General features: G+C 42.2%; 1 protein-coding gene across 2 annotated transcripts in view; it reads right to left on the bottom strand.

Annotated features, from left to right (window-relative positions):
• Positions 1-15000, bottom strand: part of LOC139755100 (uncharacterized) — a 485699-nt gene that overhangs the window by 279380 nt on the left and 191319 nt on the right. The window contains exon 1 of one of the 2 annotated variants that reach the window (XM_071673220.1): positions 12021-12279. The exons of the other annotated variant lie outside the window; for it this stretch is intronic. The gene's annotated coding sequence lies outside the window, so the exon portion shown is untranslated. Of the gene's footprint in view, positions 1-12020; positions 12280-15000 lie in introns of those variants that run through there. 2 annotated transcript variants of the gene reach the window in all.

The raw sequence follows: 15000 nt of genomic DNA, 5'->3' as shown, positions 1-15000 counted from the left end.
CTATGTCTCTCTGACACACTAATTTTCCCTCAAAGCACCCATCTACTTTGAAGCTTGCTTAGGTGGGTCCCTCTTTTCCCTTCCCTTCTCCCAAAGCGGATGTAATCATCATCATCATTATTCAACACCCATTCCTAATGACCTGGGCATCTACATCCATACACAGGTAATGGGTCCAGACATTTTCCATACCCTCGCATTTTACTTAGGAGGACCCCCATGCCTAACCCCAGTCCTCCCAAGGTAACTCAATGTGAAGAGGTTCTTCTGACGTACGTCCTTCGTTCTCTTCCATTAAGGTAATTTTTCTGTCTATCACGGGAGTCTTGAAGCTTTATTCTTGCCTTGAAGATCTAGTTCCCTTAACGACCTCCTTTGTAGTACGGTGTCATTTGCATGATTACACACCTCATCTCTAAACCCGGTTTTCAACCTAAGCTATTTTTCTTTTTTATATCTTCCTTAACCACACAAGCAAACTCAAACACCACATGATTACCCTTTTTTATCTTAATGTCATTTATCATATCTGACATTTTAGTTTTCTCGATACCAAGTGTAAGATCTAATGCTATCTACGTGTGCTTAGTGACACGCTGGTATGGCAAATGTTCCCACATACACTCCAAAAAATGTTGTATCTCCATGGCTCTGTATCGTCATGAGGATGTGAATTTTATCTGAATTTTAGCATTCTGTCTCTCACTCATTGAATTATCCCACTCTTCGAACTTCACCGTCTATAGCCAGTGCGAATTTCGTCCTCTCTACACTATTCTCAGTTTTCCTTTGCTATCATCACTGTGTATATATATATATATTTGTTCTGGTTCATTAGAATCATTCAGAGGAGTATAATTTAACACCACCACTATACAAAAATCTTTCCCACAAGTACTCCTCCCACGGCCACCGATCAATATTTCCTGAACCTTTATGTCATCTTATATCGATATAGCCAATCTTCCTCCTCCTCCTTTGTCTTCCCTTTCCCTTCCTTACTATCACGTACCCCTCCTTATAGATTAGATTAGATCTTATCTCCTAAGTACATTTTCCTCTCCAGTACCCAAACAATATCAAGGTTTGTTTTCCCTGATTCGGTCCTTAAGCTTCACATCTGTTCCCTACACTAACAGTTCATCTCCATTCGTGTCATTATTTTCACTCTTAGACCTGCATCACTTGTCATTCATGACCTGCCTAAGGTAGAAGTGTAGGGCTGTTTTGTTTTTATGCCTCTTTCGATGTTTTTCCGATCTTACCTCTTAATCCTTTTCTTTACTTCTTTCTCGTTCTTTTGCTGAGTTCCGCCCTGTTAGTGAACTTCTTATCCTGCCATAGGTCCTCTTGGTACAGCTCACTTGTCATCTAAATAATACAGGTACTGATTCGTCAGTCTCCATATCTCTGTCTTTTTTTTCCTCTCTCTCTTAGCTCTCTGTTCTCGTCAACATACACTGGTCATATGTACTCTGCACTTCTTTAAAAAAGAAAAACTTCCATTTAACAAACCTCATACTTCCTCGACTGTTCTGTCTTTGATAGCTACTATTACCGTCTCTACAGCTTCAGTTATTAATCCACTACGTCGCTTATGTTCAATGTAACCGACATCTCTGTTTCTCTGTACCAGAACTAGTACGCGCTGCTTCTGTTCCTCAGCCCTAGACTTTGCTCCTGCTCCCATCCCTCTATCTTCAGTAGTGTCTGATCTCCACATGAGGAGCATTTCCTTTTGCTAATTTTGAGAGATCTCTTGACCCTTTTTTCTGATGTTCTCCACTTCTTTCCTTCGGATGTTTCTCTTCGTAATTTATTAGTTGCTTTGATTTCTTTTATCATGCTCTTTGTTTACGTTTCAATTTCTTGATATCCACGATCTCTTAATCTATGTTCTATAACTTGAGATCTTTTGTTTATTAACAAAAAAAAAAGTTACCCCATCATTAAGGTTCCAGCTGATTAATCCTTTGAATATTCTCTGATTTGGTCTCTCCTCTCAATATCAAACTATCAAAATCCTCTAACTTGGTCTCTCCTGTCAATATCAAACTATCAAAATTCTCTAACTTGGTCTCTCCTGTCAATATCAAACTATCAAAATTCTCTAATTTGGTCTCTCCTCTCAATATCAAACTATCAAAATCCTCTAACTTGGTCTCTCCTGTCAATATCAAACTATCAAAATTCTCTAATTTGGTCTCTCCTATCAATATCAAACTATCAAAATCCTCTAATTTGGTCTCTCCTGTCAATATCAAACTATCAAAATTCTCTAATTTGGTCTCTCCTCTCAATATCAGACTATCAAAATTCTCTAATTTGGTCTCTCCTCTCAATATCAGACTATCAAAATCCTCTTCAGCCAGCCCCTCTTACATCAGACCCGAGCCGCAACTGCGTGAGAATCATCCTTGACTCCATTTTCTGTATAAAATTCAAGCCCAGCTTAACTCTTGAGTCCTCACCGATTACGTTCTCATCTTCAGTTAAAAAAAATTAAAGTGATGAAGAGAGAGAAGAGGAAAAAGATAGTCTCTCACAAAACTTCAGTCTAACCCAGTTTACATGAGGGGACTTTTAAACGTCCATAATCAAGCTCATATATCAAAGATAACATAATTAATCAGATGAAAAAAAATTTAAATCATTCAGTCGGACGTGGTCGCCAGCCTATTAGTAAAATTAAAAGTAATATATATTTACTTACATTGCTTTTTGACGTTAATTTTTTTCTCATATGAAGAAGCTTTTTTTTTTATTCATCGAACTTCTTCAGCTTCTCAAATTCTCGTCTGGTTAATGTTATATACGAAAATATCAATGAAACTATTAGAATACTGTTCTTGGCTATTCTCGTCTGTATCATCGGTTCGAATCCTTTCAATTCTCGTCTGTATCATCGGTTCGAATCCTTTCAATTCTCGTCTGTATCATCGGTTCGAATCCTTTCAATTCTCGTCTGTATCATCGGTTCGAATCCTTTCAATTCTCGTCTGTTATTATCGGTTCGAATCCTTTCCCCGCCTCAAATCCTATATGACCTTTCTAGACCCCAGGAGCTTGAAGTCCTCTCTGAATCCCCTTCTAGTAGAAGGGAGGAGGTACTTGGGTACGCCTCCTTGCTCTGTGTCATGGTATGTCATTACTACATGTGTGTTACGGGGAGGGAGAGTCTTACACTTGTGTTGCCCCGTCCCTCACTCTTGTCTATATGTACCATGTCTTTACTCCGACGTGTCTATACACACACACATACACCAGCGTGCTGTGTGTGTGTGTGTGTGTGTGTGTGTGTAAAGGGAAAGGGGGAGTGGGGTGATGGGTGAGGGGTGTGGAGGGTGGGCTTGCAGTGTGAGGGGGAGAGGTTATGTGTCAGGGTGGGTGTATATAGATCATGTTGAAGCGCTTGACAAGTGCGAGATAAAGTGTGTGATATACAATGCCATTCAATAAGACCTTTCTGGGTCAGTGCTTAAGAGCTCACTTATATCGGTGTATAAGCTGATCCGGTAGTGGGAGAGCACACAGACACACACACACACACACACACACACACACACACACACAAGTTTAAAATGTATGATGATACATAAAGTTCAAAACATGGGAGCCACGTATAATTCAGATAGGTAACTACATGTAGGTATTTACGTATAGAACACACACACACACACACACACATACACACACAGACACACACACAGACACACAGACACACAGACACACACACACACACACACACACACACACACCAGCTTCTGTCACTCCCCTGATCATTATGATAACAGATCCCGAGTGAATGACACGTCTTCGAAGAGTGTTGATATGAAATTTGGGAAGAATGGGAGGGCAATGAGTCAATCATGTTTGCCATTGTTTTTTGTAACTCTGTACTTTGTCTACCATATTTGCAATTGCTGTTTGTTACTCTGTACTTTGAGAGAGAGAGAGAGAGAGAGAGAGAGAGAGAGAGAGAGAGAGAGAGAGAGAGAGAGAGAGAGAGAGAGAGAGAGAGAGAGAGAGGCTCCCTTCCCTTACTGCCTTTTTGAAAGCAAATCAGAAACTCGCCCACCTATTTCCTCTCTCTCTCTCTTACGTTTCAAGTCTTTTGTCTGGAGGTTAAGTCATGTATATGACTCCTATCTTCCCTTATCAGCCCTTCGTCAGATGGTGTGTGTGTGAGAGATAAGGTCCTCACACCAGTGAGATGACCTGACGTATGATCACTGGTCAATGACATGACCCTTATAACCACTCTGACGGAGGAGCTTCTTCGACCCTGCGCTGCAGTCAGTAGCAGGGGAAATGATGGTCGGTCTCCTTTGGGTGTGAGAAGCTCTCAAATGTGACCGTTCTCCTTATGGCTTATTGCCTCCGTATTGTGGTGGCTTATTACCCCCGTATTGTGGGTTATCACTGGCTTATTACCCCCGTATTGTGGGTTATCACTGGCTTATTACCCCCGTATTGTGGGTTATCACTGGCTTATTACCCCCGTATTGTGGGTTATCACTGGCTTATTACCCCCGTATTGTGGGTTATCACTGGCTTATTACCCCCGTATTGTGGGTTATCACTGGCTTATTACCCCCGTATTGTGGGTTATCACTGGCTTATTACCCCCGTATTGTGGGTCATCACTGGCTTATTACCCCCGTATTGTGGGTCATCACTGGCTTATTACCCCCGTATTGTGGGTCATCACTGGCTTATTACCCCCGTATTGTGGGTCATCACTGGCTTATTACCCCCGTATTGTGGGTTATCAGTGGCTTATTACCCCCGTATTGTGGGTCATCACTGGCTTATTACCCCCGTATTGTGGGTTATCAGTGGCTTATTACCCCCGTATTGTGGGTTATCACTGACTTATTGCCCCCGTATTGTGGGTCATCACTGGCTTATTACCCCCGTATTGTGGGTTATCAGTGGCGTATTACCCCCGTATTGTGGGTTATCACTGGCTTATTACCCCCGTATTGTGGGTTATCACTGGCTTATTACCCCCGTATTGTGGGTTATCACTGGCTTATTACCCCCGTATTGTGGGTCATCACTGACTTATTACCCCCGTATTGTGGGTCATCACTGGCGTATTACCCCCGTATTGTGGGTCATCACTGGCGTATTACCCCCGTATTGTGGGTCATCACTGACTTATTACCCCCGTATTGTGGGTCATCACTGACTTATTGTCCCTGGATTATGAAGAGTTATCAAACCTTATCACCTCCACGTTATCAAGAATTATCAAGACAGATAAATAGAGAGATAGATACTGAACAAGTAGAGAGATAGATATTGAACAAATAGATAGACAGATAGATAGAGAGATAGATACTGAACAAATAGAGAGATAGATATTGAACAAATAGATAGACAGATAGATAGATAGATAGATATTGAACAAATAGATAGATAGATATCGATAGATAGATAGATAGACAGATAGATATCTTATTGACCAGCAGGACGAGCCCGATCGTCATTTGCATACCGTCTCTCTCTGTGTTGATCACACTTCACTATTTTCTTTAGCCATCTCAACTCCCCTCATACCATCACCCTGTTTACATCGTCTTTATTGCTGCTACTGGTACTATTACTACTACTACTACTACTACTACTACTACTATTGGTAGTAGTAGTAGTTGTACTACTACTACTACTAATACTACTATTATTATTCTACCTCTGTCAATGGAGATGTCCAATCAATCCACATTTTTTTGATTTTCAGTGAAAACGTTTTGATACACTACTTGATAAGCTTATCTTTTTTTCTTTTTCAGAGAGATAGAGAGAGAGAGAGATAGATAGATAGATAGATAGATAGAGAGAGAGAGAGAGAGAGAGAGAGAGAGAGAGAGAGAGAGAGAGAGAGAGAGAGAGAGAGAGAGAGAGAGAGAGAGAGAGAGAGAATCCATACAATTTCTATAATAGGAAGACTTCTACTGAACCACATGGGTTCAGTGGAGGAGGGAAGGCCTTACTGAAGATATACAGACACATAGTTGTGTTGGTGTTAACTACTGAACGGCCAATTAAGCCTCGGATCACTCTCGCATAGGGGTGTTTTTATTATCCCTTTTCATCGTTATCACCCTCATAGTGGTCAGTGTGATTGTTACCACCGTATGAGTTACCATCGTGAGTTACCATCGTGAGTTACCATCGTGAGAGTTACCATCGTGAGAGTTACCATCGTGAGTTACCATCGTGAGTTACCATCGTGAGTTACCATCGTGAGTTACCATCATGAGTTACCATCGTGAGTTACCATCGTGAGTTACCATCATGAGTTACCATCGTGAGTTACCATCGTGAGTTACCATCATGAGTTACCATCGTGAGTTACCATCGTGAGTTACCATCATGAGTTACCATCGTGAGTTACCATCATGAGTTACCATCATGAGTTACCATCGTGAGTTACCATCGTGAGTTACCATCGTGAGTTACCATCGTGAGTTACCATCATGAGTTACCATCGTGAGTTACCATCGTGAGTTACCATCATGAGTTACCATCGTGAGTTACCATCGTGAGTTACCATCGTTAGTTACCATCGTGAGTTACCATCGTGAGTTACCATCCTGATAGTTACCACCCTGATAGTTACCACCCTGATAGTTACCATCCTGATAGTTACCACCCTGATAGTTACCATCTTGATAGTTACCACCCTGATAGTTACCATCCTGATAGTTACCATCCTGATAGTTACCACCCTGATAGTTACCATCCTGATAGTTACCATCCTGATAGTTACCACCCTGATAGTTACCACCCTGATAGTTACCATCCTGATAGTTACCACCCTGATAGTTACCATCCTGATAGTTACCACCCTGATAGTTACCATCCTGATAGTTACCACCCTGATAGTTACCACCCTGATAGTTACCATCGTGATAGTTACCACCCTGATAGTTACCATCGTGATAGTTACCACCCTGATAGTTACCATCCTGATAGTTACCACCCTGATAGTTACCACCCTGATAGTTACCATCCTGATAGTTACCACCCTGATAGTTACCATCGTGAGTTACCACCCTGATAGTTACCACCCTGATAGTTACCATCCTGATAGTTACCACCCTGATAGTTACCATCCTAATACTTTAAATTCATAAAAAAAAGTCTACATGCATAATTTCGCACGCAGACAGACAGACACACACACACAGACACACACACACACACACACACACACACACACACACTGGCTCTAACAATACCACTGACCACTCTTTATCTCACTTGATCCATGGTTCCTACTGTAGTTCAATCGAATCTTCCTCTTAATCACAGGTCCCTATTTCTGTATCGCCTATCTATGTATCGCCTATTTCGGTATCACCTATTTTGTATCGCCTACGTCTGTATCGCCTATTTATGTATCAACCATTTCTGCATCACCTACGTATGTATCGCCTACTTCTGTATCACTTATTTCAGTATCACCTATTTCTGTATCACCTATATTTCTGTATCGCCTACTTCTGTATCGCCTCTTTCTGCATCACCAACTTCTGTACCATCTATTTCTGTATCGCCTATTTCTGTATCGCTTACGTCTGTATCAGCTATTTCTGCATCGCCTACTTCTGTATCACCCATTTCTGTATCGCCTATATTTCTGCATCGCCCATGTCTGTATCGCCTCTATAAACCTAAGGACGTTGCTATTCACGCCATCATGATGTGTGTCATTAAGGTAAATGATAAACTGGAGGAGGTGCCAAGGACGGACGGAGCCCCTGGGGCACATCACTTGAGACGGCGCCTCCGAGTCGTATTTTATTCAATCTGTGTTAACCCTCTGCTTTCCCTCAGTACCCGAGTCCTCTAATCCAATTTAGGAGTTGACCTCTAACACCGCTCGTCTCGACCTTTGTTAACAATCGTTCGTGTGGCAGTATATATATATATATATATATATATATATATATATATATATATATATATATATATATATATATATATATATATATATATATTAGAAAGGATCACAATTTTGCGCGAGATCAAAATATTCCTATGAGTCCATGGGAAAATAAAACATGATAAGTTCCCAAGTGCACTTTCGTGTAATGATCTCATCATCAGGGTAGACAGAGAAAAATATAAGTCAGCTGATATACAACGAAGAAACGAAGCTTGTCTGTCTTGGACAATCACATGTTTACCAAATGTTTATCAACTGACTGTTGTATTTCTCTCTTGTGTCTCCCCTGATGATGTGATTATTATACGAAAGAGCACTTGGGAAATTATCGTTTCATATTCCCCGTGGGTTTATAGGAATATATATATATATATATATATATATATATATATATATATATATATATATATATATATATATATATATATATATATATATATATATATATATTTTTTTTTTTTTTTTTTTTTTTTTTTTTTTGCTTTGTCGCTGTCTCCCGCGTTTGCGAGGTAGCGCAAGGAAACAGACGAAAGAAATGGCCCAACCCACCCCCATACACATGCCTTGATTCAATCCACTGACAGCACGTCAACCCCGGTATACCACATCGCTCCAATTCACTCTATTCCTTGCCCTCCTTTCACCCTCCTGCATGTTCAGGCCCCGATCACACAAAATCTTTTTCACTCCATCTTTCCACCTCCAATTTGGTCTCCCTCTTCTCCTCGTTCCCTCCACCTCCGACACATATATCCTCTTGGTCAATCTTTCCTCACTCATTCTCTCCATGTGACCAAACCATTTCAAAACACCCTCTTCTGCTCTCTCAACCACGCTCTTTTTATTTCCACACATCTCTCTTACCCTTACGTTACTTACTCGATCAAACCACCTCACACCACACATTGTCCTCAAACATCTCATTTCCAGCACATCCATCCTCCTGCGCACAACTCTATCCATAGTCCACGCCTCGCAACCATACAACATTGTTGGAACCACTATTCCTTCAAACATACCCATTTTTGCTTTCCGAGATAATGTTCTCGACTTCCACACATTCTTCAAGGCTCCCAGAATTTTCGCCCCCTCCCCCACCCTATGATCCACTTCCGCTTCCATGGTTCCATCCGCTGCCAGATCCACTCCCAGATATCTAAAACACTTCACTTCCTCCAGTTTTTCTCCATTCAAACTCACCTCCCAATTGAATTGACCCTCAACCCTACTGTACCTAATAACCTTGCTCTTATTCACATTTACTCTTAACTTTCTTCTTTCACACACTTTACCAAACTCAGTCACCAGCTTCTGCAGTTTCTCACATGAATCAGCCACCAGCGCTGTATCATCAGCGAACAACAACTGACTCACTTCCCAAGCTCTCTCATCCCCAACAGACTTCATACTTGCCCCTCTTTCCAAAACTCTTGCATTCACCTCCCTAACAACCCCATCCATAAACAAATTAAACAACCATGGAGACATCACACACCCCTGCCGCATTCACTGAGAACCAATCACTTTCCTCTCTTCCTACACGTACACATGCCTTACATCCTCGATAAAAACTTTTCACTGCTTCTAACAACTTGCCTCCCACACCATATATTCTTAATACCTTCCACAGAGCATCTCTATCAACTCTATCATATGCCTTCTCCAGATCCATAAAAGCTACATACAAATCCATTTGTCAATAATGTCACATGATTGTAATAATATATATATATATATATATATATATATATATATATATATATATATATATATATATATATATATATATATATATATATATATAAGCTCTTACTACAATTATGTATCGTTTTCATACACCTAGGCAACAGTCATGTGGCACTATCAAGAAAACAAAAAAAGTATTTCTGCAGTCAATAGACTCTACGGATTTAAAAACCTTTTTACAGTCGTGACACTAAAAAAAAAAGCTCTTATTACAATCATGTGACATTATTGACAAAAAAAGCCTTGCTACAATCATGTGACACTATTAAAAAAAAGGCTCTTACTACAATCACATGACACTATAAAAAAAGGCCCCTTGCTCCAATCGAATGACTGTAAAAAACGCCCTTGCCACAATCACATGACACAATAAAAAACGCCCTTGATACGATCAAATGACACTCTAAAAAAAAAGGCCCCTTGCTCCGATCAAATGACACAATAAAAAACGCCCTCGCTACAATCACATGACACAATAAAAAACACCCTTGCTACAATCACATGACATTGAAAAAAAACGCCTATACTACAACCAAATAACACAATGAACAAAAAAAAACGCCTTGTTACGATAGAGGTGTTTAAAGACACTGTCAACCCGGACACATCTCAGTGTTTGGAACTCTTACGAGGAAAATGAGAGTCAGTTTTGCAGGACAGAATGCATTTGGATGTGTATCCAGCCGTCGTGTGAACCCTCCAACTGAAACCTTTGTGACCGATTGTGGGGGTGGGACTGTGGGTTGAATCTGCCTTCTTGTTGCGTCTGATAATCTACCTTATACTAACTGCTGGAGAATTATAGCCAAGAAAATGATAACCTTTCGTTTTACCTTCATACACTAAATTTTTATTACACTCACAAGCGATATGTCCCACTTACACATCCCGCTTCACAAGCATTTACTATTCTTAAAGAAAGTGTAAATCATTTACACTCTGATGTATTACACACACACACACACACACACACACACACACAGACACAGACACACACTCAAAGCATCTTATACTTGAAGGTAACATATCAAACACACACACACACACACACACAACACAGAGCTGCTCACAATGATACTTTAAATCCCACATTTCTATATAATTTCTTACACTGACACACATCACACACACGCTGCACCACACTGCAAACTTCACTTTGTACAATAACTTTTCTTTTACACTTTTAGACGAATTTTCAGAATGATGCTCGAACACCTTTTTATTTTCTTTTTTTCTTACACACGCACAATGGTCTATCATCTTACGTGACTTTCTATCATTCTATGTACCTATGTCTCTATCTTATGTGTGTCTTTGCTCCACGTTCTATACCCCTGCTAACTTGACGACTGCCTTCGGGAGCCACTGTGTCCTGTGCCAAATCTGCATCCCTCAACAAGTCTGTGTATCCCTCACGCTAGGCGATTCTCGCCTTCTTATAAAAGACGACATTTGTCGTCATTGCTTCCCCCATTGTGCCTCATGCCTTCCCATACTTTGCATCTCTTCCCCCCGACCCTTCACCCTACGTCTGTCTACCTGACTCCTCCTCCTCCTCCTCCGTAGTCTACCGCTACACCAGGTGAGTGTACAGGGAGGGACACAGCAGGAGCAGCACACTGTGGTGGTGAGGGGCCTGAGCAGACGCGTTGTCGCCCCGCCAACCACACCACTACTGTGAGAGGGAGGCTGTGTGCGAGTGTGTGTTTGTGTGTGCGAGTGTGTGTGTGTGTGTGTGTGGAGAGAGAGGGAGTGAGTGTGGGTCTCGCCTGTATGCAGTCTTGCCTCTGCCTCGCGATTTTCCTTATTATTTTACCCCCGTCTCTTGTTGTTTACACTCTTCTCCGTTCTTTTCTAACTCCATGGATTTCAAAACTGAGTGTCATTCATTTAAAGGAGAAAAAAAAAGGAGGCGTCTTACTTCAGAAACAACTGTACAGTTGGGTTGGGTAACAAAGTGATTAAATCCTCTCTCTAACTTAAAGAAAAAGATTATAGTTACACGATCAGTATATAGATATTTCCCTCTTCTTCTTCAATCCCTTATGTCTTATATCTCACATCTACGTGTCTCACGTGAATCACTGTACAAATGCTGATGTGTTCGCTTGGTCACATGGCAAGCGACGTCGGTTGGTCAGGCATAGGGCGAGACACGTATTCTACCTCGAAAGGAACATAAGTTATAACACAGGCATCGTCTATCAGGTCTCTGTAGACATAACGTGTGTGTGGACGAGCACTAAGTACCTCTCAAACATCCTCTCCTCCTCCTCCTCCTCCTCCTCAGCTGTGTGTAGTCGAGTGCACTCACCTGTCTCTCTCTCCCTCTCTCTCCAGTGTCGTCCCCCAGCAGGAGTCTCCAACGAGGGGCAGTCTTGGTCCCCCCACAAGCACTTTCCAGAGACACTCACCAACGATATCACTAACTTTCCCCCCTTTTGGCAGCGTTTAAAACTTGGTGGTTACAGGGAGACTAACTGGTGGTTACAGGGAGACTAACTCAGCCTTTGGTTGGTCATAGCTTCATGTAGTATAGCCGCGTGGCCACGCTCGCTCGCACCTTCCACTAGCGAGTGCCCCGTCTCACTAACCTTCGTGCCAACACATCCACCCTTTCTCGCCCAGATCTGGGTCATCCACGGCCGTGGGGATCACCTCCCGCCTCAGAGAGACAACATATAATCGAACTCGTCCGTGTAGGTAGATGACACGAGGGAGATAGAGGTTGATATCCTTCTTGAAAAGGGGTAGAGAGAGAGGACGAGGTGCCCTCTCAGGATCTCAAGGCAATTCCCTTTAAGTAGCGTTCGAGGCGACCGTCTGAGACCAGTCTAGATTGCAGCTACCGTGAGCATTGGTTTCAGAATGTATCAGTTGGCCACACAGTTCCGACACGCTGGATGGAGGAGGAGGAGGAGGAAGAGGAGGAGGTGGAGGAGGAGGAGGAGGAGAAAAAAAAAGAGAGAATAAGAAAAGGGGAAAAAAAAAAGTAAATGTCCTCTTGTGTTGTCGTTCTGTTCCTCGAATCACTTCCCCCTTTTTTGTTTCTCTCTCTCTCTCTCTCTCATCGAGACGAGACTTACGAACGTTTCCCGATGACCAGAGAAAGACACACATTGCGAATCATCGTCATTCATATGTTTCGTGCGAGAAGAAAGCCTTAATTAGCGTCTCGTTAACTCGCGCGGGAGTAATGTATGCAAATGAACCGTGAGGACAGTGATTAAGAACCTAAATGCATTAAGGACGAGGAGGGGCAATTCACGTGATTTCGAGACGATGAGAAAAATCAAGAAGTGTTTCGACGTTTCGAAATCGATGTGTCGCCCTTTTTCGAGCGGGTTCGGAGCATCTAACAGAACACTTTACTGGACAACTGGGAAACATGGCAAGCCTCCGCAGTTCCTTCATATACGGAGACAAAACTTTTCTCATTCAACCGAGAGCCAATGAAATCTCAGGGTTTAGCAGAGCCCTCGTGCTCATTGGTCGGCGTCACGCAGGGAAGCGGACTAGAGAGAGAAGCGGGAAGCCTCTCCCACTCACCTTTAGCGAGTAACACACACACACGCAAAAAAAAAAATCTGGATTGAAGGAACTGGATGTTAATCACTTCTTCCGGTTTCCATTTGAATATTTATTCACCATTCCGGAATTTATCACACTCGTTCAAGTCTGTTTTGATAAAGAAAACGAGAGTGTGGTTGTTCCCTCCCCACACACTCACACACACGGTGACCTTCAACACAAACGCTTTCATTTGTTTCTACATCTCTCCGTTCTTCTGTTTCGTGGTTCTGTGTTCCGACCTTTGGAAAGGCACACACAGGACCGCCTACACCTCGCTGCTTCCTTGTTAAGATTTCGTTCATATCTATTTCGTCCGAATCCAGAAAAGAGACATTGTTCTGTTACTGTCTTTTATCCTCTTATCATCTGTTCTTTAAGTGTTTATCGACCGTTTCTCTCTCTCTCTCTCTCTCTCTCTCTCTCTCTCTCTCTCTCTCTCTCTCTCTCTCTCTCTCTCTCTCTCTCTCTTTCTTTTCATCTGTTTTACATTTATTCACCGAAGATTTTTTGTCTTCTTTCCCTTGATTGATGATGGTAATGTCGCGAATGACAATGTTCATTCACCTTGCTGTGGTTAATAGAAGAGTAAGTAGCAACTTGCCACAGGCTAGGACAGTAACTCGGCTCGAGTTTAGCCATTAGTGTCCATATCCGGGGACATGGCCCTCACTGACAGGCCTAAATGAGCCTACCAGGGATGTCCATGTCGGGGGACATGGCCCTCACTGACAGGCCTAAATGAGCCTACCAGGGATGTCCATGTCCGGGGACATGGCCCTCACTGACAGGCCTAATAATGAGCCTACCAGGGGTGTCCATGTCTGGGGACATGGCCCTCACTGACAGGCCTAAATGAGCCTACCAGGAGTGTCCATGTCCGGGGACATGGCCCTCACTGACAGGCCTAAATGAGCCTACCAGGGATGTCCATGTCCGGGGACATGGCCCTCACTGACAGGCCTAAATGAGCTTACCAGGGATGTCCATGTCCGGGGACAGGGCCCTCATTGACAGGGGCTTCTGAACAAGAAATTAGTTAGACCATAAATGCCATTTATAACACCAAGATTAATACCCACCACATGATAACACTGATAATGATAATAACCTCTCCATTTCCTGTCATCAACAGGATTCTTATCTTGCCAACATATCATTTTCTAATTTTCACTCCCCATTTTTTCCCCTCCTCTTCCTCCTCTTCCTCTTCTACTTTCTTCTTCTTCCTCGTTTTCGTTTTGTCCTTCGTCTCTCCTTGGCTCTGGCTCACCCCTAACCTCGCTCTTGCTTGCCACACGTCATGCAGTAGAGACCACCCCCCCCCACCCCCCCTGTTACGGACCACCCTAGCGGAGAAGGTGGTCCCAATGGTTCAGTTGGCTTCCACTCATATATATATATATATATATATATATATATACATATATATATATATATATATATATATATATATATATATATATATATATATATATATATATATGTATGTATATATATTCCTATGAGTCCACGGGGAAAATGAAACACGAAAAGTTCCCAAGTGCACTTTCGTGTAATAATCACATCATCAGGGGAGACACTAGAGAGAAATATAGCAGTCAGTTGACATACGGGAATCAACACGATCGCCTCCCACGCGAACAATTCTACGGGAGTCACACTGCTCCCATCATATGCATTGTACACGCTTCCGGATATGTCCTCTCTCTCTCTCTCTCTCT

Source organism: Panulirus ornatus, chromosome 18, assembly GCF_036320965.1.
Source record: "Panulirus ornatus isolate Po-2019 chromosome 18, ASM3632096v1, whole genome shotgun sequence".
In the NCBI taxonomy this organism is placed as follows: Eukaryota; Metazoa; Arthropoda; class Malacostraca; order Decapoda; family Palinuridae; genus Panulirus; species Panulirus ornatus.
The sequence above is the reverse complement of the archived record's forward strand: the minus strand, read 5'-3'. Positions and strand labels throughout refer to the sequence as shown.